The sequence below is a fragment of the Puma concolor genome, chromosome B2 (genome assembly GCF_028749965.1).
Source record: "Puma concolor isolate L17-30 chromosome B2, mPumCon1.1.hap2, whole genome shotgun sequence".
Taxonomy (NCBI): Eukaryota; Metazoa; Chordata; class Mammalia; order Carnivora; family Felidae; genus Puma; species Puma concolor.
Window position 1 is genome coordinate 144,090,670 of NC_141671.1, and position 4,674 is coordinate 144,095,343.

The 4,674-nt window shown below is 47.8% G+C and overlaps 1 long non-coding RNA gene across 1 annotated transcript; it reads right to left on the reverse strand.

Moving 5' to 3' along the window:
- Positions 1-284: 284 nt before the first annotated feature.
- Positions 285-2,398, reverse strand: LOC147581329 (uncharacterized). Its single transcript, XR_015251681.1, has 2 exons — positions 2,038-2,398; positions 285-1,928 (listed from the first exon to the last, which is right to left on the reverse strand). It is a non-coding gene; the product is annotated as an uncharacterized LOC147581329 (long non-coding RNA).
- Positions 2,399-4,674: the final 2,276 nt, after the last annotated feature.

Genomic DNA, 4,674 nt, shown 5'->3' on the forward strand with positions numbered 1-4,674 from the left:
GAGGTGCACACTCCCCAGATCTGGCCGCTCACTGGCCCTTCTTCTGGAAAATGAAATGGAACAAAGAAAGCTTTCCCAATAGCTGGACTCAAAATGTGCACCCGTGACTATGGCCAGTGATCACGTTCTACCCCATGCACTGAGGAGCAGGGAAGCTGGTTTGCAGAAACTGGAGAGAAAGCCCAGATTTCTTCTCACGTTTAAGTCTGGTCCCTCCCCGAGGCCCAGCTGCAAGCTCATTCCAGCCGATCACACAAACAAAGACAAGGCTTATAGTGCATACATGTTTTCTGGAAGATTTTAATGAAATAGATAGCTGGTTAGATACACATTCACTGATTCAAGCATGGTTTAACTGTACCTTGGCTCTTGTCTAGATTTCTATTCCAATTCCTATTTTTTGAGAACTTTTATTTCCCTTGTTTGTTTCAGCCTGGCAATTTCTGCCCCACGCAACCAAGAGATCTCTAACTGGCACACATTCTTGTGTCTGAGTCACATCATTCCATGGCGCTTTGGGCTGCAGGCTGATGTAACAGGAAACGCCTTGCCGCGTCTCACAGGTACTGGCTCTATGTTGTTTGGGCAGAGGCTACAGGCAGTGGGGTGTGAGTTCTGGCTCTGTGCATTGGAAACATGAACACTTAGCAAGTCTTTTAGCCTGCAAGCTCCTCAGCTTCCTCAGCTGTAAAATGAGATAAACAAACTAAAAAATGATCACGTGATAAAGCACAAAAAGCTTGACCCTTGGGGTTAGTCCAGGGACAAAATCCCAGTTCTGTCACCTCCCAGAGCCTGAGGGTCCTCACTGTGAGTGACAAGTCCTGCATAATAGGCGTGCCTTTTTTTAAAATATTTTTTTAACATTTATTCATTTTTGAGAGACAGAGTGCGAGAAGGGGAGGGGCAGAGAGCGGGGGCCCAGGGGAGACACAGACTCCAAAGCAGGCTCCAGGTTCCAAGCTGTCAGCACAGAGCCTGATGCGGGGCCGAACCCATGAACTGTCAGATCATGACCTGAGCTACAGTCGGACGTCCAACCGACTGAGCCACCGGGCGCCCCATAACGGCCACGCTTATTATTACTGTTGCTGTTATCGCGACTGCCCTTCCTTCTCTTCCCAGCGAATGTGAACATTCTTTGTGATCTATTAAGAACAATTCCCGAAATAAAGGGTATCAAGACTCTTTCTTTAAAAATCAAAAGCATGGGAATGCAAGCTGGTGCAGCCACTCTGGAAAACAGGATGGAGTTTCCTCAAAAAACTAAAAATAGAACTACCCTACGACCCAGCAATTACACTACTAGGCATTTATCAAGTGCACTGTTTTGAAGGGACACAGGCACCCCCATGTTTATAGCAGCACTATCAACAATAGCCAAAGTATGGAAAGAGGCCAAATGTCCATTGAAGGATGAATGGATAAAGATGTGGGATATATATACAATGGAGTATTACTCGGCAATCAAAAAGAATGAAATCTTGCCATTTGCAACTACGTGGATGGACCTGGAGGGTATTATGCTAAGTGAAATTAGTCAGAGAAAGACAACAATAAGATGATTTCCCTCATTTGAGGACTTTAAGAGACAAAACAGATGAACAAGAGGGAAGCGAAGCAAAAATAAGATAAAACCAGGGAGGGGGACAAAACAGAAGAGACTCATAAATATGGAGAACAAACAGAGGGTTCCTGGAGGGGTTGTGGGAGGGGGGATGGGCTAAATGCGTAAGGGGCACTAAGGCATCTACTCCTGAAATCGTCCTTGCACCAGATGCTAACTCTTTGGATATAAATTTACAAAAATAAAAAAATTTTTAAAAATCAAAAGCAGCTTCTGCTTCATCTCTGTCGCTCAGCTGGAGGCGGGGGGACATCTCTCTGTCAATGACATCTCAGGTCTGCTTGTTGATCCAGCATGAAAGCTGTAAGACACGTAGGAAATAGACATCTCCCGTCTTTGAAGAAAAGGAGAGGCAGCCAGGTAGGAGAGGGAGACCACCAGACCTGGCTGCCCGTCCTCAGGCCACTTACCCACTCTGAGATTCTCTCTGTAAACCGGGATGCTGATGTCATCTACTCCCAGGGACACTGGACTCACTGGGGCTAGCATGCCTGAAGAGGCGCTCCACACCAAACGCCTTGATGACAGCCCTCGCTTGGAACCCGCCTTTCTAACTCTCCTGTCTTTCCTCATCTGCGGCAGAAATAGAATAATCATTCCGACAGCCGTGAGCATGTCTCCGTGTTAGCAGGAACCCCGACGTGTTTCTCCTCAATCAGCAATGTTCCTACCAGGTCATCAGTTTAGGAAGAGGCAAATCAGACCTCCTTCCCTTAACATTTATTACCCTATTTGGGTTTTTTAGGAACTGAAATTTGCATTGGGCGCAACTTAAAGGGAACAATGTCGACAGCTCAAATGCATCAAAATCTAAAGTTCATAGCAGGATCCTGTTTTCGCTTTAATCACAATTCATTTTAAAACCAAAGTCAAAGGGGTTTCATTCTAGAAAATGAGAAGCTGAGTGACAAACTAAAGATAAAATTATGGTCTGGGTTCCCAGTTTCAGGCCAGAGTCAATTCTCAAAACCGTCCTGGAAAATGGTGATACTGTGAACTCCTCAGGGGGAGTTTTGGGGGTGAGAAGCTGAAGGGTGTGGCGTCACACAGGGGCCTACAGGGGCCAGGCCCAGGAGAGGCCCTGCTTGGAGCCATGCCTGCTGTCTCCCAAGGCATCCGCTCACCCTGGTTTGTCCAGAACCATCTCGGTGTTAAGTCTGGGACCCAGGTGACTCCTCAGTCTCAGGCAAACAGGGACAGTGGATCATCCCATCCCACACTGGTATGAACTGCTTCATGTTCACCTAGCCTTTTAGCCTTATTACACATTCTGATCCCTGCCTAGTCTATCCCGTAGACTTTTCTTCAATTTGATTTCTTTTGCTTTCTTGCCTAAATAGCAGAAGACAAATACAACAGAAGGAGAAAAGCGTTTTAGGACAGATAAGCCAGTGAGGCTAGAAACCACTGCTCTTGGAGTAGAAGGCACTTTCCCTCACTTTTCCCACAGTTCAGGACCACAGGAGCAGGCAAATACTGTCCCTGGTGATCAGCAGCATTCATGGCTGGGCATTAAGGCTACGTTTGTACCCTTACTTTTATGTAAATTTTTATAAGACTATTAATTGTCACCGTTGACACTATACTTAACATCCTGTTCATACCCCTTCTTCTGCAGTGGAGAGCAGAGGAGTGTTTCCAGCCAGAGGAAACACATTTGCAAAGAAAATGAACCCCTGTAGGAAATTCCTCTTGCCTAGTCGTTTTTTTTTTTTTAAAGTAAATTTTCTACGGAGAGGGTGGTTCATCACGGTTATCAAAGCAATATATGCATATTGTCACAAACTAGGAAAATAGAGAAGGAATTTTAAAAATCACACGTAATCCCAGAATGGTATCTTTTAAAGCAAGCTGAACAGCAACGCACCCAGTGGACATCTTCAGTGAGCAGTACCCGTTCAGATGGGCTACACCGTCATCCCCCAGAGCCGCTGGCTGCCCGGAACATTCTGTGTTCTACAGCCTTTTATACAGCAGCAGCAGCAGCAAAAACAGCTCCCTTGTTACTAAGTGACAATAGTTCTTTTTCTCTAGGATGCTGAATTTGTGTCAGAGCCTTGAACCGATCAACCCATCCATCAACAAATCCCTGCCGTTTCTGTGATGGAACAGCACCCTGGGACCCCAACTTCACGACAGGAAATGTCCCGGGCAAGTGTAATGAGCTGTATCAGTGAGCAAAGAGAATGCCTGGGAGGGGTAGCCAGGGGACCTGTTCTGGACTGGGAGGCAGGGAGCTTCCCGAGGGCATCATACTCAAGCCAAGACTAGCCAGCGTACTAGGAGGAGCTGGGTGAAGACAGAGAGAAAGGCCAGAGGGGCAGCCCGTGAGAAGGTCTGGGGGCTGGAGCATCCTGACGGAGGGGCTACACGGGACAAGGTCATAGTGAAGGCCAGGATGCCTGAAATACCCAGGGCCAATGAGAGTGAGGCATGAGCCAAAGATGCCAGAGGAAATAGGACAGAAAGGGTAAGGTATGCAGGTCTGTGTTCTTGATTTTGGCTTTCCACCAAGAGCAATGGGAAGCCTCCCAAGGCTCATCCACAGGGGCACGACGGGTCCTCTACAGTGAGCAAGCCTGGCCGCAGAGAGCAGCGTGGGCGTGGCAGAGAGTGACTGGGTCAGAGGCATCTGCAGAAGGAGAGGGGAAAATAGGGTGTTTGCGAGGGCTCCAGGGGTCAGAATCAGCCTTTAGACTGATTTAATAGTGCAGTGAGAGAGACAGGGCCCAGATGGCAGGTTGCAAAGGGAGAGGTGTGAAAGCTTCAAGGACAGCCCCCAGGGGCAGGGCCCGCTCCCTGGGTGTGTGGCTGGTACAGTCACGCAAGCTCGTCCTCGGAAGGACCGAGTACTTGGTTTACTGCTTTGCTGTCGCTGATCATTTTCCAACAAGGAGCCCTGCATTTTCATTTTGCACCAGGCCTGCAAATTACATAGCTGGTCTTGCCCAGGGCTAATTGTCTTCTACATGTTTCGCTTGGCTAATGGCACTTGGACTCCATCCAAGGCCTTGAGATTGTTGATTTATCCTGTCAGGCGGGACATG